This window comes from Vulpes lagopus, chromosome 4 (genome assembly GCF_018345385.1).
Source record: "Vulpes lagopus strain Blue_001 chromosome 4, ASM1834538v1, whole genome shotgun sequence".
In the NCBI taxonomy this organism is placed as follows: domain Eukaryota; kingdom Metazoa; phylum Chordata; class Mammalia; order Carnivora; family Canidae; genus Vulpes; species Vulpes lagopus.
The window spans coordinates 25,067,287-25,094,551 of NC_054827.1; positions in this window are offsets into that span (position 1 = coordinate 25,067,287).

A 27,265-nucleotide genomic window follows, 5' to 3' on the forward strand; every position below is an offset into this window, starting at 1 on the left:
TGTACTTAATCCATCTTTACAAGAACAGAACCCACTGAAGGTTTTGAAGCAGTCAAGTGGCATGTAGCTTTCTGCTCCAGAAAGCTCTGTTTGGCTGGAGCAAGGATGGATCGAAAGCAGCAATACTAGAAGCAGGGAATGCAGGGGGCAGTGGGGAGAGCTGGTCCAGTGAGCTAAGGAGCAGATGCCACAGGCCAGGTATGAGGCCATGGCAGGTGAGGTGGAAAGGAGGTAGCTACGGAGGTAGCTCTAGAAAATTCCAGAGCTACTGAGAGGTAGGCTATATGCAACCTGGTGGCCAATTAGATGCCTCTGCATCTAACTGAGGCATATGGTGGTGTCCAGAATGACTCCCCAGGAAGGGAACAGGAAGAGGAACAACTTGCTCTGTGAATGTCAGCCTTTGATCAAATTCATGGGCAGATGCTTCTCTCACAGACCAGAACAGACAGACTTGAAACCTCTCTCCATGTTCCTTCTCAACCCTCCGGGATCACTGGCCCCTGTGTTATCAGCCGTGCCAAGATATTCTTCATTCCGACAAAATGTATTTGAGCCAGCTTGAAGATTTGGAAAGTTTACTGTTGACCTATTTGCCATTTTTAATAGAACACACTCAAGATAGATTTTATTTGTATAACAAGCTACCACCTTAAGTTGTACAGGAGTCAGAGCTTTTATTCTATTTTATTTATATATATGTTGCATCATGGTACTTGCTTTTTTGGATGCGTGTTTAAGCATTTTGCCATTTGTTTCTATACTTTGTTAGCAAATACTGTTGGGTGACATTTCAAATACATAAAATATTTTAAAAGAAACTAAGAAAACCTGAGAGTGCCTGGATTGCTTGTTAAAGAAACTAATAACTGGGATGCTAATTTAACTGTATTTAGTATAATGTTTTCCTGTTTTGTTTTGCAGGGGTAGCTGTATCTTTATGTTTCACATAAACACCATACACAGACACACCAGGGAGATATATTCATGTTTCTCAGGCTTCCACTTCGCCTGCTAATAAAAAAAATTCAGTCCTTCAGCTCCCTAAAAATTCTGCGTCTTATCCCCATTATTTTTCACAGCAAAGAGGTGATTAATCACTCCGAATGTGGAAAACTTGCCTCTTAAGCTAGAATAACTGTATTTTCCCCTGCTGGGTATGCTGACAAAAAGCGAGGCCCAGAACCCATTTGGCTTGGTCATAGCACCAAGACAGCTGTCTACGTCATGCCACTAGTCCAATTTTCCTCTCATTGCAAGCCATGGGTTTCACTTCAGGCAGAAAAAAACAAAAACAACTAAAATTGGAAAGAAATTACCAAGATAAACAATACAAAGGACTGAGTATGAAACCCCTTACGTTTGAGACAAACTTAGATTATTTCTTGGAAAGGCTTTTGAGACAGAAATATGTGGGCAGAAGGAGAAAGAAGTTCCTTTTGTGTAGCTTGCTGCAAATAGGCAGAAGAAATAAAAGGAGGAAAGTCTTTGGCAATCTGTTGCTAACAAAGTCCTTAACTTGGGCTGAATCTTCTAGGGTTTTGGAAGCGTCAGAGAGCATTCTCGTACTATACAGAGCATCACTAAAATCCACTGCCCACTCCCCCTGTTCCCTGGGTGGGCAATTGTTTCTCCTTTCCTGAACCTGGGAGAATGCTGAGTCGGAGGGCTTTATCTGATCAGTTGGCAAAGAAGGTGGAGTGGGGGCTTGGTGTGCTGGGTTCCTTCACACTCAGGTACAAGAAAGTCAGCACCCACTGCCTCTGTGCTGCCCCTTTCATCAGCACAGAAGAACAGGCTTTGGGGGGGGGGGGTAGATTTACATTGCTCACATTCTGAACAATGATTTTAATCATGTACATTTCTGCCATGTCCCTCCAATTAAAATTTTTTCTGGACGCCTGGGTGGCTCAGTGGTTGAGTGTCTGCCTTTGGTTAAGGGCGTGATCCCGGAGTACCAAGATCGAGTCCCACATCGGGTCCTTGCATGGAGCCTGCTTCTCCCTCTGCCTGTGTCTCTGCCTCTCTCTCTTTCTCTCTCTCTCTCTCTATGTCTCTCATGAATAAATAAATAAAATCTTTTAAAAATAAAAAAATGAATTTTTTTCTGACAGCTCACTTTCTGGCATCCACATTTTTTTGTGTGTGGCTCACCCACTAATAGAGGCCCACCACTGTCTGTGGGATCTGGTGACCCTGAACTGGGTTTGTTCTTTGGGCAAAGTTTTGCAAAAGGTGTGGTCAGCACAGCCCAGGCTGGAGATTATGGAAATGAGGACCAAGAGGGCAGGGGAGTCAGCTGGATTTAAGTGCTTTGGAAAGCATATGCAAGGATTTGCTAATACACTACAGTTGGTCAATTGCAAACATTTTCCAATACTCCTGGGTGCTGGTGTAAGAGCTAAATATAGGAATAAACTCCACATGTGAGAGAATTCAAAATAGCATCAAACAACAGACTCAGAAATATTTGGAGTAGGCCCTGTCTGCAAATCTCACCAAAAGACAAGTAAAAATCCCCAGGGGATTTTGGATTAGTTTCAAGATTCAGACACCTCCGGCGGTCGCTTTCTACAATGAATATATTCCTTGAGATATTTTGGATTGGCCCATTTATCCACGAGTGTTCAGTGGCTAGTTCATCTCTGGATTTCTCATTCAAAACAGCACTAGCATAATGTTCCAGGAAAAGACATTAAGTAGTTATGGGGAAGGTCCGTGATGAGTTTTGTGAGAAAGAAATCAGATTTATCATGTCAAATAAATAACTAAGGACAAGCTGAGATGGAAGGAGGCCTAAGCTCAAAAGATAGACCTCAGAACCAGAAGTGTGCAATTGCAGCCAGAGGCAGAACCATGAGCCATTAAGGTAGGTCAGCCCCTGACTAAGACAAGATTACTAGAGCAGTAAGAATAATGATGAATCAGCTAATACTCAATGAACACTTACTGTATTTAATTTGTCCAAGGCCCCAAAGCTGAGACGTGACAGAGTCTTGATCCAGACCCCGAGTCTCTGATCTAGAGCCCTGGCTCTTCACCATTACTCCACTAGGCAGGCCAGTAGGGATCCCAGGTTTCCCTGGCTACAGGGAGAACTCGCCAAGGAAGGCAAAATTTTGTGCTTCTGATTTTGGTACCAAATGGGTTACAGCTAGGGCCATTTTGCATGGATGTCCAGGTGTGCATCACACAACTCTAGGAAATGCCATTCACATCATGGTTTAGGTGACTGCTGTGATGCACTGACCGCCACCTGTGTACTCTGGCTCCACCATTTCTAGTCTTCCACTTCTACAAGTGTGATCCTTACATTGCCAAAGGACAGAGGACTCTGGCCCAAGGCCACTGGTTATGGAGCAAAGTTGGAACTGGACTGCAAAGGACATCTCTACCCTATGGCCCTCCCCTTGCAATGATTTCTGCCCACTGTTCTGCACTGCAGGCTCTACTCTCTCAGCTGGTAAATAAATCAAACATGCACACAGGATTCTGAAAAGGGATGGGAACAGGTTAGAAGGCTTTCTGTCAAAGAAAATGGTCTACCCCACCAAATCATCCCTGATAATCCTTATCTCAAGATGACTTTGTGTGACTCTTGGTTCCTCTGTTTTCTCATCTGTAAGATGTTGTGGCCAGCATATGTATTTCAAAGTTCTCTTTCTAGCCCTGACCATATGAAATGATTCTGTAAAACAAGGGAAGATTAAGTGACAGTGACTCTACTCCATTCCCCCTAATTAACCAAGCCAGGTCAGCCAACACGAACAGCTCCGACAGTTGTTAGAGCAGAAGCTACCATCCCTTCCAGAAACCAGGGATGAAGGGAAACATGAACCTCAGGCTCTCATGGTATAAATTCAATACTCAGCACTCAGTTCTGCCAAGGAGGAGGCAGGGAGCTGGCCCAGTCGGAGCACGCCCACACCCACGCGGCTCTTATCCACCTGCACTGTCACTGCGGCTCTGTGGGTATTTATAGCTCCCGTGTGCCTGTTGGAAAATTATGCTGAGGCTTTCTCTTACCCACCCCTCTTGCAGCCCCCTTAAAGTAGGCACAATGTTAGTGATTATGCTCAATTTCAATCGGAGTCTCCACTGTACAGGGATCCTCAGACAATCTGTGCCTGCTTCTAATGCATGTGGCATTTCACAAGTGCCACTGTCAGCCACAAAGGAATGCTGGATGGGTGGCCGGGTAGTGTCTCTTTATAGCCACTGAACTACAAGGAGAAACAGAACAAAATGCAGCTGTAAGGAATTAGATTAGACAAAAGAAGCAAAGAAAAAAAAACCCTCCCTAGGGTGGTAGTAAGACAGTGGTGTATATTAAAAGAGACAATGTGTTAACGAAATCTCAAGATATTTTTAGAAAGAGCAGACAGTTTCCTCCTGGGGATGGTTGTCTGGTTGTAAATGCAGTCTTGCTTAGAAGCTTTGGAATAGATTTGACAAAATCTGTGTCCCTACCAAGCCTAGACTGACCACTGAATCCAACAGAGGATTCCTCTGCCCCATATCGCACCAAATTCCTACCAATTCCATCACATTATTATCCACTCTCATAATTGCCTGAAGAGGTCTGTTTTTTTACCCAACTATAATTTTATTCTTCCCCATCCAGACCTCCCTACCAACCCACTTCACCATCAATTCCTACCCTCACTGAGGAGGTGAGTACTACCTGCAAGAGTCTAGATACTATGAACAAACCAGTGAATCCCTTGCAGAGACTGAATAACTGACTGCCGTCCAAATAACTCAGGATTTGTGACCCCATGTTCCTTATTCAAGGTGTCTATATTACCCTTCTTCCCTAACTTTGTTCAAGTGTCTCTAAAATTGGTCAGCAAACAAGGCTTCTAGAGAAGCTATCCCTCCTACCCACGGGAATAGGCAAACTCTCATTATGAATCCAGCTGGTAATCAGCCTCGAGTCTCCGAATCCTGAGGACATTTGGCCTATCTGCTCAATACCCAGCTTGGTTCTGGCTTTGCTCACAAAGCAGCAGTTCATTGCATGAGTCTCTGGTGAATTTATTAATCTCTGGTGGATGCCTGAATTTCAAAAAGCTTCTGGTGGGAGTAGAAGACATGGGAAAAGTTATTTGGCAAAGTTGAGTCCCACCAGGGGTCAGTTAACAGTAAGACATTTAGCATTCCCAGAAGATACTGTATTGTTTATTCAGTATTTGTTCATTGAGTATTTCTAGCTCTAAGATACCTCTTTTGTACGCTTACCTTCTCTACCTTCTCTACATTCCCATGGTCATTTCCCTCATCTAGGAAAGAGGAATTAAATGACATGGAGTGGCATGAGTGGCTCAGTTGGTTAAGTGTCTGCCTTTGGTTCAGGTCATGATGCCATGGTCCTGGGATCCTGGTATTGAGCCCTGCATGGGCTCCCTGCTAGGTGGGGAGTCTGCTCCTTCCTCTTCCTCTGCTCCTCCCCTCCCCGTGTTCTCTCTCTCTCTCACTCGCTCTCAAATAAATAAATAGAATCTTTTTTTAAAATGACACTAATATTTATTAGTGACAGGCACTAATAATAATAATGTGCTTTATGTATATTATCTTGTATAAGTCTTCCCTAGATTCCTGAAGCAACCTTCTAGATGGTCTCCCAACATCAATACTACCTTCTTCATCCACAGTCCTCATGGTTGTCAGAGTATCCTTCTAAAGCATACTTCCCACTTGAAAATCTTGATAGCTCCTCATCCCCTTCTGGAAGAACAGAGGTGACTCAGCCCTCCAGAGCTTGCTCTGGCCTCCTCAGCATCTTCTTCAACTGCCTCCTACAGAAATCCCATAGACAAACTTGGCCACACATTCTGAACTCAGAATCTATTTCCATGCCCCTTGGAAATACACTTATTTAAACTGCCTCCCCAGCCATCCGACTTTGTAAACTCCTCTTTTTTTGCCAAGATTCTGCTTAAATATCATCTCTTTTCTCTGCTCTTCCCTAAACTTCCTAGGTAGGATTAATTGGACCTTTATCTCTTCTTATGACACTTTATATAAATTTCACCTGTAGCACAGCTTACATTGTATTAAAAATTTACTGTGGCAGTGCCTGGGTAGTTCAGTGGGTTAAGTGTCTGCCTTTGGCTCGGGTCATGATCTCAGGGTCCTGGGATGGAGCCTTGCTTAGGGCTCCCTGCTCAGTGGGAAGTCTGCTTCTCCCTCTTCCTCTGCCCCTCCCCCTGCTCACGCTCTCACTCATTCTCTCTCAAATGAATCAATTTAAAAATGTTAAAAAAAAAAAAAAAAAAAGATTCACTGTGTGTCACTCAGGGTAGGCGAAATACCATGACAAACAACTCAAGAATTTCCATGACTTGCCACAACAAAAATCCATTTCTTGTGCAAGCAACAGTCCAATGAGGATGTTTTTCCTGGAAGCTCCTTGCCAAGAAGTGACTTAGGGACCAGGCTGAACCCCTAAGACCTTGGAATTCTTTACTCACAACCACATAGACAGTAAAAAAAAAATGGGAGAATGGAAGACAGAGTGGAAGATTTTTAGAGAACCAGACTAGTCCAAACTCCATCACTGCTCTAACACAACAGGACTTCAATCAACCATAGCCAATAGCTGTACTTCTCACAGGACTCTCAGTGTATCATATCACTGATTTGGGACCTAAAAATATCAAGAGGAAAAGACCAGGTATCCACTGTCTGGTCTATAGTAACATTACAGCCTTTGCATATTTTAGTGGACCATTCCTTCTAGAGAGGCCATTGTAAGGTTTTGGGTACTGGCAAGAATATTCATATTATGGGCCAGCTGATACGAGACAACTGGCATGTGTCCACCGCTTGCATTTTTGTCTCTTGATACTCAGTTACTCATCACCGTGGCAATCTGAGAAATTAAGTAAATACAGAAATTAAGAGGTAAATACAGGTTTATCATAGTTGCCATTAAACATTTAGAATGAATTACATTGCCAGCCCTTCTAAAACTCTAAAGGATTTTTGGATACCCTCTTCAGTTCTATGTCATATTTGTTGAAAGATAATCCTCTCTAGTGCACCTAATGACTATTAAAAAATAGATATAGATAGATGATAGATAGATAGATAGATAGATAGATAGATAGATAGATAGATAAATACCAGCATTCTCTCCTCTTCCATGTAAGCCTCAGGCTTATTCAAATACAGTTCTTGAGAGTAAATAAATAAGTTTCTAGCTGACACGTAGGATCTTTGATACCATCTCCTAGACCAAGCTCAAAGAAAAGATAGGTAGGAACCTTCTATATTTTTAAACCAAATTTGAAAAGTGGATAAATTTCTCTCTAATACAAAACAAAACAAAAATTAACCAGAAATGAGCTTGGAGCATAGGAGCAAATATATTTTAATTGGCATTTAGAGGTCAGTGACTCAAAAGAATAACTCAAACTTTGATTTCCAAAGCTCTTCTGCCTCTCATTAGCTCTGGTGATGGTCCATGGTGCTGAGGAGGAAACTGAGGCAGGGAAGGGTTGAGTGGTTGGCAGTCATCACACTGTAAATCATAGATTTCTCTGGAACCTGTTCCTGCCTCCCAGCTCAGGGCATAATCCAGGAACTGATGCCCAAATCAAGACCACTGGTGCCACTCTCACACATTTCCATCACTTCCTGCCCATCCCTCACCCCACTCCCAGTTGAGTTCTCCTCCCGGCTCTCCACTGATGGACCTTTAGCCAAACCTGTTCAGTGATCTTTATGTCATTAAATCCAATGGATCTTATGTCATTAAATCCAATGAATCCTCATTTTGTGTCCTATCTAAGCAGGGTTTGACTCAGAAGCCCACTGCTTTCCTTCTGAAACAGTATTCACCCTCATGGTTTCTCCTTCCTCTCTGGCTGCTCGTTCTCTCCATCCTTCACCTGCTCACCTTCTCTATCCAGCACGAAAGATTCCTATTAAAAAGATACCAGCCTGGATCCTCTTTTTTTCTTTCTGTACTTTCTATCTTATCTATGGCACATGGCTTCAATAACCATTTATTCATAAATAAACTCTGAATTGCATAGTAATATTCTCCTTTGAGTTCCAGGTCTATCCCATATGTCCACCTCTACTTACAAATTTACTCTGTAATTTTATACATTTCAAATTTACTTTGAGGTCTAAGACTAAATCTTCTTCCCTATATCAGACTTAGTCCTCTTCCAATGTCTACATCAGCAAATGACACTGCCATCACTCCAATTGTGCAATTCAAGAGACCTAGAGTCATTCTTGATGCTTCTCTTTCCCTCACTCTCCACATTTCATCCATTACCAAATCTAGTTCATTTTACATCCTAAATATCTCTGAAATATATCTGCTTCCCTTCTTCTATAGCCACACATCTCACCCTCACTTCCCACCTAGGCCACTTCAACAAATGTTTAAGTGGTCTCCTTGCATCCACTCTTACCATCTTCCATTCTATCCTCCACACTGCAGCCAAAGAGATATTTTCAAAATGTTAACCCAGTGGATGGTGCCTATCATATCTTCTCCTTGCCCCATCCAAGTCTTTCAATGGCTTTTAAATGCTCTTAGGAAAAAAGATCAGAGCACCTGGATGACTCATTGGTTGAGCGTCTGCCTTTGGCTCAGGTCGTGATCCCAGGATCCTAGGATTGAGTCTCACATCTCCTTCTGCCTATGTCTCTGCCTCTCTTTCTGTGTCTCTCATGAATAAATTTAAAAAATCTTTTTTTTTAAAAAAAAAAAAGATCAAATCCTTATCATCAATAAAAAATCTTCATGCACTCAATCTCTTATCCACCCCACAACCTCATTTCATGCATGGTCGTCCCTGCTCTCTGAATTCTAACTACACTAGTTTTTCAACTCTTTGACCTTCCCCAGTTCCATTCTACCCCAAGAAAGACTTTAACCCTGAAAATTCAGGGAACTCTCTTCTGTTAAATCCCCACAGCAGCAAATATTTCTCACTCATAGAACGTACGAGAGTGAGAATTTTACATGTTATTATGTGTTCATCTGGTTGATGTCTGTGATTCCCATCACACTATAAGCTTAATGACAATGAAACCCCATTTATTTTTGCTCATCATTATATCTGCAGCACCAATCACAATGCCTGGCACATACTTACACTCATTAAAAATGTGTCCAGTGAATAATAAAATTACATGTATCAATCAAGAATTAATCAATATTAGGTTTTCTTGAGTTCCTTCTGGTTTTGATATTATATTTATGTATTAATCATATTAGATAGCCTATTATATGATGGGCAGTTTTTCCTTCTATTTGCACTAACCTCATTCTGCCCAAGATTTGAAGTGTTTCTTTATGAAAAAAATTTCGGGACAATTTGGTGAAAAAGTTTACATTCATCTTTACTTCTTCAAGATGACCGAGGATTCATCCTGCTGTCTAAAATTAATGACAACACATTTTCAGGAAGGAAGATGGCATAGAAGGTGGCTGTGAAGCAGGAATATATCCTGGTGAGGGTTCTGGATCAGGACCAGCAGGACACAGCACTAGTGCTAGCTTTGCCTTAATGCAGCAGCTTCACTATGAGGAAAGCATCTCCTTCTCTGGACCTCGGGTTTGCTCATCTTGGAAATGACAGGGTTGTTCTAAATGGGAACCTTCTGCCTTAGGCATGTGATATGATTCATGAGAATGACTATCCATCCCACTGCCTGCCATCTCCCTGTAAAACCAGAATTTTCCCTGTAGGAGAAGGTCTTTCAGAACTTGAGGTCCTTCCCAAAGTTTTTCTGATAGCTCTTGACCTGACATGTATAACAGGAATGTACTGAGAAAAATTGCACTCAGTCATTATAGAATATATCTTAATCATGATTAAGAAAGAGAAGACAGAAAGAAAGAAATAAAGAAAGAAAGAAGAAAGAAAGAAAGAAAGAAAGAAAGAAAGAAAGAAAGAAAGAAAGAAAGAAAGAGAAAACCACGTTTAATCCACCAATACTCCATGTCGAGAAAAAATTTAAGTCAGAAGAGCAGGTGCCATACTCTAGCTCTTCATTGTAAAAGGAAACCCTCAGGAATAAGAGCCAGGACTCATATCCCAGGCCCTCTACTGACTAGGCTGTAAGCTTTGGGTATGATCACTCAACTTCTCTGAATTTCGGGATTTAATTTAAAAAATATATGTTTAACTGACTTACTCCATTGGATGGTAACGAAAACCATATGAGACAGCACCTTTGAAAACCATTTGAAAATTTTCAAGTACAATAGGATTGGTTTTCAGATCACCAAAAGATGCCCTCAAGGAATAAGGCATGTGGAGTCACCATGACATTAATATCATAGAAATTACACTTCCAGCAGCCATTTGGTGCTAACTCCCAGTAGACCAAGATGTTAGCTGCTCAATGCCTCCGTTTCCTCCACAGTCCTCCAACTCTACACCTTCCAAAAGTTCTAGACCCCTCCAAGTGCTCATTTGAGAATTTCAGGATTTTTCAGTGAAGTCAGTTTACCTTGCAGGGTGATATTTTAAGGAAAATGATAGTACAGGTAAATGTCAATAATACATGGATAAAAGTTTGTTAGAGAAAATCTCACTCAGAATGTTAAATAGACTGAAAAAACAGTATTACCCAAGAAAAGTTATTCACTGTTCTAGTTGAATAGTAACTTTTTCAGCACTATCAGAGACTAACTCCTCCAAACCAATTGATGCTCAATAATAGAATGGAAGCTCTTGCTTACATGGTCAATTGATTTTCTACAAGGGTCCTAAGATCATTCTATGGGGAAAGGAGAGTCTTTTCCACAAACTGTACTAGGAAAACTGGATTACATATGGATTATGTAAAAGAACAAATTTTGGGCCTTCATCTTATATCATATACAAAAATAACTCAAAATGGAACAAAGAACCAAAACTATAAAACTCTTAGAAGAAAGCATAGGGTAAAACCTCATGATACTGCACTTGGCAAAGATTTCTTGGATAGGACACCAAAAGCACAGGCAGCAAAAGAAAAAATAATTTGGACTTCATCAAAATGAAAATTCTTTTTATATCAAAGAACACTATAAAAAAGAGTGAAAAGGAAACATACAGAATGGGGGAAAATATTTGCAAATCACATGTCTGATAAGGGACTAATATCCAGAAATATATATAGAGAACTCCTAAAGCCCAACAACAATAACAAAACCCACAAACAACACAATTCAAAAATGAGCAAGTGACTTAATAGACATTTCTCCCCAAAGAGACACAAATGGCCAATAAGCACATGAGAAGACTCTCAACATCACAAAATATCAGGAAAAAGGAAATCAAAACCACAGGAGATAATATTCCTTTCCCATTAGGATGACCGTTGTTTTTTTAAAACAACAACAAATGAAAATAACAAGTGTTGGTGAAGATGTGGAGAAGCTGGAACATTTACACCTTGCTGGTGGGACAGTAAAATGGTGCAGCCACTGCACAAAAACATTTTGGCAGTTCTTCAAAAAATTAAAACATAGAATTACTCTGTGAGTCAGAGAAATTTCACTCATAGATATAGACACAAAAAGCTGAAAGGAAGGACTCAGACACCCATGTTCAACAGCATTGTCCACAATAACCAAAAGATGGAAACAACCCAAATGTCCATCAGCAGATGAATGGATAAACAACATGCGGCATATCCATACAATGGAATATTATTCAGCCTTCAAAAGGAATGAAACTGGGACACGTGCTACCATATGAATGAGCCGCGAAGCCATTAAGCTACATTAAATATTAGATTCAAAAGGACAAATATTATATAAACCCTTTTCCACGAGGTACCTAGAATAGGCAAATTCAGAGACAGGAAAGAGATTAGAGGTTACCAGAAGCTGGCAGGAGGAGGGAATGAGAAATTAAATCAGTAGAATTTCTGTTTGGAATGATAAATGGTTTTGGAGATGGGTACAAGTGATGGCCGCACAAATGGCAGATGTACTTACTGCTATTGAATTCTATATTTAAAAATGTCTCACATAGCAAATTTTATGTTGTATTTTACTACAACTAAAAAAATAGAATGGGGGTCCTGAGATTATGGAAAATTGTTCTTCGTTTTTTGTAGATAAGAGGTGTGTTCTATTTGTTCAAGGAGCTTAAAATCCAGGATGGGAAGGCAAAATTGATGGAAAAGGAGCTGTGCTGAACTGTCCAGTGCCCACTCATGCTTGTCAATCCAAGAGTCTCAAGAATCAGTCAAATTCTTCTTTCTCCATCTCAAATACTCTTCATGATTGCAAATAAGGATGTCAAAGCCTAAGCACTCTCATATCACTGGATAAATACTGTATCGCCTCACCGCAGTCATTGTTCAGGTCTGCCCAGCCAGGAGCCTATAAGGAAGCCTTTGGATAAGGCTGGAATGCCCCAGCTTGTTCAGACCAAGTACAGTCTTGGGGGAGGGGAGACAGCTCGGGATGAAGAGAGAGAATGTGAACACCCAGAACCCGAGTAGTGGTCATTTCCCTCTGCCTTCCCACAGGACAGGTTCAGATGTGACAGACGTGAAATCCCTAGGAAAGATAGGACTAGGGAGGTTAAGAATGAGGAGGTCTGAGGTCCAATGGCCAGGTAAGGCTCCTCACTCTGCCACTCACACCCAAGAGACCATGGCAAGTTGACTCACCTCACCGTGTGTTTCTTTCTCTATCGAAACAGGTAATCCTATAATAGAACCTAATTTACCAGGTTGCTGTGAAGATTTTGAAGTATTAATCGACATCAGCTATTACTATCAATCAATGTCAGCTATTATTATCAGAGAACACGGTAAAGACCCCAAGCTATAACTAAGAGTCACAGTATTGAGCAAACAGAAGAAGAGATTGCTTTGGGTATATACTGTGTATGTGTGAGCGGATATTGTGACTATGTATGTGATTTGTTTATAACTTTCAGGTATGGTTAGGTTAATATTAGCTCAAGAACTTCTACTAAGCTGCTTCCTAACTTCCACCTGAGATGCTCCTTCAGAAACAGAGCTACTTGGCAGGCAGAAAGGCTCAATAATTTTAAAATCGGAGTTGGTAGAGTGTTTTTTTCCTTATCAGCTTCCCCAGGGTATGAAATCACAGCTGCTCCTAATGTAGCTGGGCTCAAGTTACAGAAGCTCGAACCTAGCTCTTCCTAGCTCTTCTCTGCCCTTCCCACCTGGTATGGCAGGTACCCCATGCCACCTTGATTAAAACTATACTGGACTCTACTTTCATGATTCTAAATTTCATGCCTGACACAGAGAGAGCTTATGCACTCATCTTTGGGTTTATGCCCCCTTTTAGGAAGTACCTTCAGTGCAAGGGTGCCACCTGCCTCTTCTCAGGAATGCACATAACTCTGTCTGCTTCCTTGATCAAGGCAACTGAAACTTTATCCAATAGCTACAATTTCATGCTAAGCAAAGAGGTCAGAGGTCCCCTGGTAATACTGGGAAATCTATGCTCCTAAAGGCCAGGAAGCCTATAATCAAAGGAAAATGTGAAGTAGGAGCAATTAATATTCACTGGAATCATATGGAAAATCGATAAGGAAGAAAACAGTGAGAGAAAGCAGGTATAAAGAAGGCATAGGCTTATGAAAATGTCTACACAATCTCATCGTGTAGAGAGATATGATGTGTATCACCATCTATCTCAAGGGAAAGAAGAAACCTAAGCCTGGATGCTAATTTTTGTACCAGCAAGAATTCTCATCTTCCAGTCCAGAAGCACAGCTCCCATTCTTCATAGCAGAATAACAGCCACAGCAGATATAAGACAGGGTTACATTCCAGGCTTCCAACAATAGAATGATTCTCAACATCTGTGGTCATGACCAGGACAGTTCCAAGAGACCCATGAGTTTTGTGACAAACTTCTGCTTTCAGAGAAAGACATCAGTCTAGGGGACATAGTGCTGCAAACCAAAAGGATTGAGTGTTACACCCTTCACTTATGTAATTATGCAATGATCTGTTTTAATTAACAAGAGCTATCTTTCTTTAGGCCTCCTTTCATTCCCCCACTGCGTGTGCTGGGGGCCTAGTGCGAAGGAGAAAAAGGGTGACTGCAGATAAAATATTAAGTGGAGAAGGGCAAGTTATCTGAGGAGTTAGTGCTATAGAAGAAAAACACAGCAGAGAGAAAAACCATTGCTTCTGTATGTTTCCACTTTCTTACCCTCCCTTGTCACATAGACTCCCAAGAGTTAGAACCTTAGTCTCTAAACCCCACCAATTGATCATTCTTCTTCAACTGATGAACAAGATAGAGTGATTCATAAAACAGAAAACTGAACAATTTAAAGATGCTAATTCTTCACCAATTATAATTAAAGTACCAAAGGGTATTCTTTAGAAATAAAGCAGTTCTCAGGTTCATCTGCAAAAATAAATGGGTAAGTATATTATAGAAGGAAGTTTTGATAAAATAAAAGCAATGAGGGAGCACTAGCCCCATCAGACATTAAAACGCATTTTAAAGTTATAATATGTAAACCACAGTGGTACTAGCCCTAGAACTGATAGGTTAATTGAAGTAAATAAACATGCTTAGTAGTAAATCTTGCATAAAACATTATCAATTTAAATAATGGTATCAATAATCAGTAGGGAGGGATCCCTGGGTGGCGCAGCGGTTTGGCGCCTGCCTTTGGCCCAGGGCGCGATCCTGGAGACCCGGGATCGAATCCCACATCGGGCTCCCGGTGCATGGAGCCTGCTTCTCCCTCTGCCTATGTCTCTGCCTCTCTCTCTCTCTCTCTGTGACTATCATAAATAAATAAAGATTTAAAAAAAATTAAAAAAAAAATAATCAGTAGGGAAAGATAGGATTGCTCAAAAAATGGTTTTGGTATAATTGGTTAAGTCTTCATAAAGAAACAGGGGCAGCTCTTACTACATATTGCTCTCAAATCCCCACCCATTGAATGTCCCAGTTCTGTCTCAGTTAGCCAGCTCTGTCATCTGGGCTCAGGAACCACTGCCTTCCTTTCTCCTATTCTGGCCTTCTCATCCAGGCTCTCCCCATGTTCTCTGCTGCCCTCAAGCTTCCTGAGATCAAAGTTCTGATGGCATCATCATTCCCCACTGTTGGCATCACTCACAGCATGAGCAGCACACACCACTCATCCCTGCCCATTCACTTCTAGGCCAAAGCATGATCACAGGCCCTCTTAACTCTTACCGCATGTCCACAACCAGGACATCTTTGAAGATCTGGAGTTATTAACAAAAGAAGCATTCAGTGGTTGCCAGGGGAGGGAGGGATGAAGAGGCAGAGCACAAAGGACTTTCAGGTCAGTGAGACTCTCCTGTATAATGCTATAAAGGTGGATATATGTTATTATACTCTTGTCAAAACCCATAAAATGTACTGTTAAAAAATTATTCAAAACTCTTGTTAGAATGGTAAGGAAAACTTCATCCAGGATTATGGCAATAACATCAAGACTATCACAACAGGGGAGAGAGGTCAGGCTCAACTCCAAATACAATGAAATCAGCTGGGGATTTATAGCCAATGAGCAGAGTGAGCAGTCAATGGATGGACAATCACTAAGAGGAGACATTCAGCACACGGGGATTCTTTGTCAAACTGGCTTTACAGGATTTTTTATGAAGGCAGGCCATGGTGATCAGATATCAACAGAAGAGGACTTTGCTCAGATATCAAGTGGGATCAGATGTCAAGTGTGGGGGGTTCTTAACTAAACTGACTTTGCAGGATTCTTGCCAAGACTGGGGGAATGTAGGCCTGGCAAGGACAGGACAAGGGCCAACATCAAGGCCTGGTCAAGAAGTGGATTTAGAGGAACCTAACTAAAGGATGGTCAAGGAGAGTCTTTGTCAGTACGATGCCAGGAATGAACCTTGATATAAACTATGGACTGGATGATAATGATGTGTAATGTAGGCTCATCAGTTTTAACAAATGTACTGCTGTGGTGCAGGATATTGAGAGTGGGGAGTGGTGAGGGTAGAAGGGACAGGAGGGGGTATATGAGAACTCTCTATTCCCTCTACTGTCAACCTAAAACTGCTCTAAAAACTAGTCTCTTAAATTTTTTTTCTAAGGAAATATGAAATTGAATAACTCCTGACTATATCATAGATAGTAGGACCAGTCCTGGATCCTTTATTTGGCAAGAAGTTTCTAGCCAGATTACCAGCTGTGACACCCACTCAGTCCCTGGGAGATTTAGTCATCTCTGCCATGCCGAACAACAGTGTGCCCACTGTTTCATGCAGGTTCCCTTTGTTCTATCATCTCTCTCCACTTCTCTGTTCTTGTGGACACTATGGATTGGCTACCCAAGAACCACTCAAAACACCCCCTCACTGCTCTAGTAAGGAGATGTCAGGGAGAGGATTCTGGAAATGTTTTTAAAGCAATAGACTGAGCTGGTATATCTCCTTTAGTCTATTGCCCTTTTTTCCATTCATCCTGCCTGGAATGTGGACATTATGTTCAGTGCAGCTATCTTGTAAATATGAGGATGAAAGCCCAAGGCGATACTAAAGTGAAAAGAGAGAAAGAGGCTGGAATATTGAAGTCATTGTGAACCCTAGATTGCCTATACTCAAAAGTTTTTTGCCTGAGACAAATCTTTTATTTGCTTATGCCCCTGATAGTTGGGTTCTTGTTACTTCTAGCCAAACATAATGTGTATTGATAAACTTCCCTACTCCCCCAAATAAGCAGAAGGGGCAGATAAGCCATCCTACTGCATAAATATCCAACTGTTATGCAAGGGCCTCTCCCTTTTAAAAGTGATTTTAAGGGGCACCTGGGTGGCTCAGTCAGTTGAGCGTCCAACTGTTGATTTCAGCTCTGGTTATGATCTCACACTGGGCATAGATGGAGCCTGCTTAAGATTCTCTCTCCCTCTCCTTCTGCCCCTCTTCCCTGCTCACACACTCTCTCTCTCTCTCTCTCAAAAAAAATTAAATTAAAAAAGTGAAAGTGATTTTATATGGAAAAGCATTATCTCTCTCACAGCACTTCTCACTCATAATTGCAATGATTCCATCCTCTTCTTCCTCCTCGGGGTACTACTGTTATGGACACAGAGTAGCGGGAAAAGGTATTAATTGTGATAGTATTTATTATGTGATTTCTAGCCCATTAAAAATCCATTTTCAAAATATTTAAGAACAGAGAATGTAAGATATTGCATTTAAGGAGACACTATTGGGTAACCATAGTTTAAAATAGTGGTAATCTGTGTGGGCTCTAGAAGTGATCTTTTTAGCATATAAACTGGTTGATTCACTCCTATAGTCAAAACCCTCCTAGGTTGTATTACTTCCTTGTCCATTGATATTGTGCTGTGTCAAATGATTTGCTTTGGCCTGTGGAATATAGCAGATATAACATGAGCAGATTTGAAGCATGTTTGCTGCTTGGCTTTCCCTCTTATCTTTTTGCTATCTGCCAAAAAATACTATACTTGGCAGCTCTGTCTCAAATTGAAGGGCAATCAAAGCAGTCAAGAATCCAATCTGTAGCTTGAAGCAGAGCCTCCACAACAGACCCAGGGCTTATGAGTGAAAAATAAAGTTTGTTCTTATAAACCATTGAAAATTCAACCTTGTATGTTATGCAGCATTAGTAATAGCTGACTAATATACTTCCAAAAGTTTTCCAGCTCACTCTGAGTTAAAATGTTAAAAAGTCATCAGAAAAACTTTAAAAAATCCTCATAAACTGGATCCTTTTACCTCTCTGGCTTCATCTTCAACTACTTTCCTCTTTTCTTACTCTGCAGTACATACACCAGCCTCTCTGTTCCTCCTCTAACATGTTAGACATGTTTCTACGTTGGGGCTTTGCACTTGGAATTCTTCCTGCCTATAACTTTTTCTCTAAATTCCTGTCTGGCTGATTTGTTAATTTCCCTCAGATTTGTAAGAAATCATCTGTGTACTTATCTGACCATCTGATTCTAAACTATTTCCCAGTATTCCCTCACTCATTCCTTGCTTTTCTTTTCTATATCTATATGTCCTCTTCCCACCACCTCTTTATTTAGTTCTCTACAGTAGTCCCAGAGGTCTATCTAGAACAGTGCTGGCACATAGTGGGCACTTCATTCTTACTCATAAATTAACAAACATATAAATGAATGAATGGAAATCTCAAAATAAAAATATGTAAATAAGAAATTGTTATTTCACAAAATAAATACTAAGTTTTCACTTAATAAATTAAAAAAATATACATGGCATCTAACAAAAGAAGGAATCTAGATGGTTAAGGAAAGAAACATAGGTGGCCCTCATTTGTAATTAAAGGATTAGGAATTAAAATTATAGGAAGCTATCCTCCTTTCAAATTAACAAATGTTTTAAAGACAACAACAATACTCCTGTTGGCAAGAATTATCTTTTGCTGGCCCAGGTATTTTCATACACTGTAAGTAGAAATATGTAGAGACTCATTTTTGGGAGAAAGCAATCAAATATCTTTAAAGTCCCCATTTGTGGTTCAGTAATTTCCCTTCTAATAATGTTTCCCAAAGAAGAAATTAATGCTTGAGGCAAGGAATTACATACCAAAAAGTTCTTTCTAGCATTATTCAGAGTGACACAAATTTAGAAACAACCTAAGCAATCAACAATGGGAGAACAGTTCAATGAATCATATAGTGCATCCATAGTTTAATATATGAAATTTGCAAATATTATTTAATAACATGGGAAATTGCTCACAACATTATGTTAAGTGAAAAAGACAGAATACAAAATTATATACATAGTACAATCCCCATTATATAAAAACAAGAATATACACAAGAGTGAAAAGCCTAGACGGAAAAGAGTTCACAAAAATGTTACCAGTGGTTATCTCTGTGACATAGAATTATTAATTATTTTCACTTTTTTATTTTTCCTGCATTTTCAAGACTTTCTGTGATAACCATATATTGCTATTACAGATACATCTCTTTTAACTTAAAAGGAAATAAGATGAAAATTTGAGACCAACCTCTCTGGTAACAGAAAGTCCACCCACGATATCAGGAATTGATGCTGTAGAATGCCAAAGCCTTTCTTGCCCATATTTAAGTGGGAAAACATATTTGAATCCTAAGATGGCGCAAGGGAAGAAGATGGAAAGAGAAGAAATAAGGTCTCTATTGGCTTCCATTTTCACACATTTCATATACCACAATTTTTTTCTCTACTAGTTTGTAGTTTCCTCAAGACAGAGACCATATTTTTTCTTTTAGTGTCCCATAGGTCCCACCTAGGCTTGGCACACTGCATGGGGGTGAGGAAACAGAAATATGGGAAGAAAGAAAGGTTTGAGGGGTGGCAGAATGGAGGAATGGAACATATGGGAAGATGGGAGATGATGCCAAAGAGAAATGGAAATAGAAGACACAAATGAAGAAGGGGCGTAGAATGGAAAGAGAGTAGAGTTGAGAGGATGGTGAAGACAAGTGCTGACGTCATAGTCTGTGAGGACTGGATTCTAGCCCCATCCTCTAGGAAGGTACTGGACTAAATTCACTTCAGAGTGGACCAAAAAAGGGGATGTTCTCACTGGTTCTACATCAGCCCCAGATGATTCCTGAGAAGATCATGACCAGCCACTGCAGAAGTCCTTGACCTTGCAACCAGGTCTGCTCAGCAGCAGGATCACAATTAGCACCAAGTGACTCACCAGCCACTAGATAATTTGGAAAAACACAGGGATGCCAAAGGCTTACTTTGGGTCACTTGCAGCATCTGAGGCCTATTGTGATCCCACTCAGGTTAACATAAATGGGGGGAATGGATAAGTGGGTGGTAAGAGACTATAAATAATACAGCTGGGCATAAGAGGTGGGGAAAGTAGGTCATCCCAAAGGCATGTTCAATTTCTCTATTCCCCTGGTGCAAATAAAGCACATTTTTATTTAGGAAGGGGGTGTGTGTGGAATAAGAAAATATGGCTGTTGGTCAAATAGGCTTGACATATCATTCCCTCCCTCAACACCTCTACATGCCCACGTAGTCCCTACCCTGAATCTGATCACTGGGTAACTGAGCCTGGCCTTTGTGTGCTTCGCAGTTCTCTTCTCTAGCTCTCTCCATTTATGCAGATATTTCCTGAGCAAGTAGCCCTGAGCTGAGCTCAACACTCTTCCTCCTTCTTTCCAGTGGCTTTTCAGGGGATTATGACCATGGCATGCTGGATTAGGATGGTACACATCTTCTCTCTTTCCCAGGGTAGAAGTCTTCCCAGAGACTTAAGGGAGCTCCAGGAGAGGGCCCCAACTTCCAAAACTGCTCAGAGAATTTCAGAAATTGCCAAAGAACTGAGGCAAGCTGACCAATGATGCAAACAGAGCTCAAATATTCTGGGGCACTCCATTAGGTAAGCATGTCCTGACTCCAGGGTGATAGGAGACTGCTTAGCAAAACATCACCAATGAGAGAGACCTGGTGAAAACATCCAAGTCATGGTTATTACTGAGGATCAGTCCTTATCTTTGAGCAGAGGTTCAGAAATACATATGCTATCATTCTCCATTGGAAATGGTGTTCCACACTCTCAACAGCTCGTCAATAGTAACAACAGATGCCTGTTTCTGCCAAGTGTGGTACAGGTGTACCCAGTCTCTCACATAACACAATCCCATATGAGTTCTCTCATGGTGGATTTGGGGGAGTCACTTAACCTGAGACTGACTCCCTAATCCTGTCTGGTGAATATGAGAATTTGAATTGAGCTTATTTGAGGCATCTAGCATGAAACAGAAACTCAGAAATGGTGGTTGTTGTTATTTACATGCTATTTTAAGTGCTAAAGTTTACAAAGATGGGTAACATACGTCCTGCCTTTAAAATCTATAATGCAAACCTAGAGGTTAAGATGAATACACAAAAACTATCATACAAGATAGGATTATGAGAAAGGTATAAATTTCTGTGCAAATTTAGAAGGAGAACAATCATAAACCCTGGTGATTGGGGTGAAGAGGGAGCCAACAGGAAAGACTTTCTGGAGGAGGGAGATTTCTACAGAGGCAGGTGTATGATGTGAGTGGCCAATTGTTTAGGCAGAAGGAGCAGCAGCAGAGAGACCCCAAGGCAGGAAGACAAGTGCCTGTTGAGAAACATCAAGTCATAAAGTTCAAGTATGGGAGGAGGAGAGATGAGATTAGAAGGATGTTCTGGGGCCAGGCTGTGGAAAGCCCAAATGCCAGGCTAAGGAGTTCGTACTTAATTCAGTGGTCAGCAGGGAGTCATTGGAGGCTGTTGAGCAGGAGAGTCGCCTTCTTTACAGCTGTGCCAGGCTAAATTAAGCATAAACAGTACTTTATAATTGGAAAGGGGAGGCTCAGAGATAGCTCTTAACTCAGAAACAGGCATAGGGAAAGGTAATGAGAAAACACGGCTCTGATCAAAGCTGGGAGGTTAATTAAATTTCTAATTATTGTGAAAGGCCATTTAAAAACCCTAGTTCACTGGGGATAACTGCTGTGGAAAGGCTTGAAAGAATAATACTCCTCTTAACCCTGGGACAGGTGCAACAAAGGTGGGCGTTTGCTTTTCCGTGGAGGATAAATGTTTAAGGTGCTTAGTAAATGGTAGGTAGACATGCACACAGGGTTGTTCTCTATAAATCCACACCTCCCACATATCCATGTTTCCTTATACAGTGCTCTACAATATCATGTCAGTGACTTATCAAAAGGAATCTACATGGTAAATTATGGGTCTCTAATTTGACTCCTTATCCATAGGGCAGATGCTGAAATAAGTCACCTTGTTCCATTTTGCTAAGGTTTCCCATTAGTTGTTAAAAATCCATTCCTATTACAAAGTGTTCCATAGTTATTCAAATAAGTAGCAATCTACTAATCAGTTTGCCGTGGACCACTGGGGATTACTGGACAACTGTCCATGGACACCACTGGTGGAATTGGTCCTGAATCCCATCATCACCTTGAGTCACCACTGTGTACACAGCATAGTAATAATATTGATGTAGAACAATCTATCATCTCAGTGTTGTACACGACTTTGTGGTTTAGAGAATATTTTCACAACATCTGTCTCATGGAAGATACAACTTGCATTACCCTTAAGCAGTTGAGAACACTAAAACTCCGAAAGATAAAGAAGTGCACCTGGGGAGTGCCTAAGTGGCTGAGTTGGTTGAGTGACCAACTCTTGATTTCAGGTCATTATCTCGGGGTCCTAGGATCGAGCCCCACATTGGGCTCTACCCTCAGCATGGAGTCTGCTGGAGATTATCTCCCTCTGTTCCTCCCCTGTTCATACTCTCTCTCTTTTTCACTCTCTTTCTCCCTAAAATAAAAATAAATACAATCTTGAAAAAAAAAGAAAGAAAGAAATGCATCTGGATTTATTCCTGGGGTGCAAAGGTGGTTCAATATTCGCAAATCAATGTGATATACCACATTAATAAAATAAAAGAACTATACAATGCTTTCTATAGATGCAGAAAAAGCAGTTGACCAAAATATAACAGCCATTCATGTAAAAACCCTTAACGAAGTAGAATTAAAGGGAACATATCTCAATATAATAAAGGCCATATATGAAAAAGCCACAGCTAATATTGTCCTTAATGGGGAAAAAATGGAGAGCAGGAGGTCAGGAACAAGACAGGAATGTCCACACTCACCACTTTAACAGAGTATTGGAAGTCCTTGCCACAGCAATCAGACAACACAAAGAAATAAAAGACATCCAAATGGGCAAGGAAGAAGCCAAATTTTCACTATTTGCAGATAACATGATATTCTATATAGAAAATCTGAAAACCTCCCCCCAAAATTGCTAGAACTGATACACGAATTCAGTAAAGTCTTAGGCTACAAAATCAACATATAGAAATCTGTTGCATTTCTATATACCAGTAATGAAGCAGCAGAAAGGAAATCAAGGAATCATTGCCATTTACAATTACACCAAAAATCACAGGATACCTAAATCTAACTAAAGAGGTAAAAGATGTGTACTCTGAAAACTATAAAACACTGATGAAAGAAATTGAAGATGACACAAAGAAAAACATTCCATGCTCATGGGTTGGAAAAACAAATATTATTAAAATGTTGAGGTGCCTAGGTGGCTCAGTCGGTTAAGCATTTGCCTTCAGCTCAGGTCATGATCCCAGGGTCCTTGAGATCAAGCCCTGCCTAGAGCTCTCTGTTCAGCAGGGAGCCTGTTTCTCTCTCTTTCTCTGCCTGCCACTCCATCTGCTTGTGCTCTCTCTCTCCCTCTGTGCGTGTGTGTGTGTGTGTGTGTGTGTGTCAAATAAATAAGATCTTTTTAAAAAATGTCTCCATTACTCAAAGCAATCTACACATTTAATGCAATCTGTATCGAAATAGCGCCAGCATTTTTCACAGAGCTAGAACAAACAATATCAAAATTTATGTGGAACCACAAAAGACCCTGAATAGCCAAAGCAATCCTGAGAAAGAAAACCAAAGCTGGAGATATCACGGTTCTGGGCTTCAAGCTATATTACAAAGCTGTAGTCATCAAGATGCTATGGTACTGGTGCAAAGACAGACATATTGATTAATGGAACAGAATAGAAACCCAGAAATAGACCCACAACTATATGATCAACTAATCTTTGACAAAGCAGGAAAGAAATATCCAAAGGAAAAAAGACATTTTTTGTTGTCTCTTCAACAAATGGTGTTGGGAAAGCTGGACAGCAACATGCAAAAGAATGAAACTCCACCACTCTCTCACACCATAAACAAAATAAATTCAAAATGAATCAAAGACCTAAATATGAGAGAAGAAATCATTAAAATCCTAGAGAAGAACATAGGCAGCAACCTCTCTGATATTGGCCATAGCAACTTCTTACTAGATATGTCTCCTCAGGCAAGGAAAATAGAAGCAAAAATAAACTATTAGGATTTCACCAAATAAAAAGTTTCTGCACAGTGACAAAATCAACAAAATTACAGAATGAGAGAAGATATTTGCAAATAACATCTGATAAAGGATTAGTATCCAAAATATATAAAGAACTTATAAAATTAAACACCCAAAAACAGTTTAAAAATGGGCAGAAGATAAGAAAAGAGTTTTCCAAGGAAGACATACAGATGACCAACAGACACATGAAAAAAAATGCTCAACATCAGGACAATACAAATCAGTACTACAATGAGGTATCACCTCATACTTGTGAGAACAGTTAAAATTAACAACACAGGAAACAACAGATGTTGGTGAGGATGCAGAGAAAGGGGAACCCTCTTACACCGTTGGTGGGAATGCAAGCTGGTGCAGCCACTGTGGAAATAGTATGGAGTTTCCTCAAAAAATTAAAAATAGAGCTGCCCAATGATTCAGCAATTGCACAATAGGTACTTACCCAAAGGTTACAAAAATACTGATTCAAAGGGGCATGTGTACCCTGATGTTTACAGCAGCACTATCAACAAAAGCTAAATTATGGAAAGAGCCCAAGTGTCCATCAATGAAGGATGAATGGATAAATAAGATGTAGCATATATAAAATGGAATAGCACTCAGCCAACAAATAGAATGATACCTTGCCATTGGCAATGATGTGGATAAAGCTAGAGTGTATTATGATAAGCAAAATAAGTCAGGCAGAGAAAGAAAATACTGTATGATGTCACTCATACGTGGAATTTAAGAAACAAAACAAACAAACATAGGGGAAATAAAGAGAAGCAAACCAAGAAACAGACTTAACTACAGAAAACAACTTGATGGTTCTTAGAGGGGAGGTGGGTGGAGGGATAGGTTAAATGAGTGATGGGGAATTAAGGAGGGCACTTGTGATGAGGATTGGGTATTATATTTAAGTGATGAATTACTAAATCCCACACCTGAAACTAATATTGCATTATATGTAAACTAGCTGAAATTTCAATAAAAACAGTTCTCATTGCAAAGAAAAATGTTTTTTAAAAATCTTAAAAAAAAAAAAAAGTGTGCCCAAATATATACCGCTAATCAGGGATCTAGCCTCCAGTGCAGTGTTCTTTCATCATGTCAGACTGTGTCCAGGTGTAATTTGTGGTGCTTGTCCCCAGACAACCTGCTGGCAAGAGAAAATGAGCAAGAGAATAAAGTGAAAATGAATATGAATCAGTCTTGGTGGTCATGGTGAGAGTTTAAAGAAGGGAAGAGCCAGGAAGGCTTCTTGGAGGAAATGTATAGTTCTGCTGCTATAACAGAAACCCAAATTTCAAAAAGCTTGAACAAGCCAGAAGTTCTTTCTCCCTTCTGTGTCTCACTGTAAGCATCCAGGGTTGATATGACACAGAGCTCATATGCCAGCTTCATGCTGTTGGGAAACAAGACTCCTCCTCTCCTTGTGGTTTTGCCATCTTAGTACGCATCCAGCCATTCAGCTAGCTCACACCCTGTCCACACCCCAGCCACAGAAAGCAGCAGGGAAGCAGCATGCCCTTCCCTTTGAGAATATTATCCATAGGTTTCACAAACCTGCTCATGAATGAATTGCTCATTTGACCAAGCCCTGCTACAAGAAAGACTGGGACATGTGGTCTTTGTTCTGAGTAGCCATATTCTCAACTAAACTTCTTTTACTGTAGAGGAGGAGAGAATGAATGTTGGAGAATAACCCGCAGTCTCAGCTAGAAGTGGGAGGCTTGCCTGGGGCTTAAACAAGGGTAGGAGCCAGGGTGGAAGCACAAGGCCAGCAATGCAGGTGAGAAAGCCTGAGGAGGCTGGACTACATGATCAAGCGTGGGGAGGTCCCATTCTGGACACAATGAGGAAATGAGTGTCTCAGGATAGCAACTGAAGGAGGGGAAGAAAGTCCGATGTGTTGCCTAGAACAAGATATGTGATAGAATTTGAAAGTCAAACTGAGGGACGTCTGGGTGGCTCAGTGGTTGAATGTCTGCCTTCAGCTCAGGGTGTGATCCCGGGGTCCTGGGATTGAATCCCATATCAGGCTCTCCACAGGGAGTCTGCTTCTCCCTCTGCCTATGTCTCTGCCTCTCTCTCTGTGTCTCTGATGAATGAATTTAAAAATCTTTTTAAAAAAGTCAAACTGAGTAGTTTGGATTTGAGCTACTATCGTTTCTCAGGGAAATAATGTTTAAGGACAATCTGTTGTTCAAGACTGCACAGGGTGAACTAGATGGGATAAAGCTGGGATCTAGGAAGACCCATTAGGAGGCTCTTCCAACAATCTGTCCATCAATTGATAAAGGCCCTGCCCAAGGTAAAAGTCCTGACTCCAGAGAAGGGGTAGTGTGACAGGTGTATCATGGGAGAATAACAGGGTTTGGTTTCTGTTGGGCTGTGACTGAAGAGTCACAGTGCCTCAGAAGCTTCTCTCTTGGGAGGCTGCCTCCCACACACGTGTTCTCGAGTGCCCTCCAGGCACCTATTCATCCTTTCTGCCTGTGCCGGCGGTGTGTGATGCCAGAACTGCATTCAACAGCAAATATCTGTTAAATGTAAGCTTCATGAGAGCACAGAGCCTGGCACATAGTAGATACTCAATAAATATCTGTTTAATGAATGACTGAGCACATGACTAAATGAGTAAAATGTAGCCACAGAACACATTGGGGCCTGCACCCAACAGAGGCCATTAAATTCTTCTGGGAAAAGACGGTTATCACATGTGCAAGATTTTACACAGAAAAGAGACTTAGATGGAGTGTTTTCTGCAAACTGTCATAGCAACAGTGGCAATTTTTGACACTGTAGATTGAGTGGGACATTAAAATATTCTCTTTGCCAAACTATTTCTTCAGATCAAACCTATAGAAGAAATAGCATATCCCAACCATGCCTGGTTATATATATTCTCATCCTTGTTTCCTTTCAGTTACATGCCTGGATTTTCTGAACTAGCTAGATGTGGGTAGTTCCAGTTCAACCATTATTTCTGGCTCTTTTTTCTATATTCCAGCTTCTATTCCATGAATGAATGAAAAGGAGGTTGCCTTGACAACACTCACCTCTCTCTAATTAAGCCTTGAGTGCTCCATTGAGATAAAAGCCCACAGAGTCCCCAGATTCAGGACCTCAGACAACGCACAGCCACCGAGAGGCTAAGCGGAGAGGTGCCACTCTAGATAAAAGCCTGAGAAACACTTCCTCCTCATCACCTTCCATTCCAGCTCCTGCTGCCACTCACACAGGCGGGTGAGCGCTGGATGCAATCCTGCAAACAGGAACTACATTAAGAGGCTCTTTTGAAAGGGGCCCACGAGCTGCTGTTTTCCAGGTAATGAAGACACTGCATGATTAGGTGATAGAC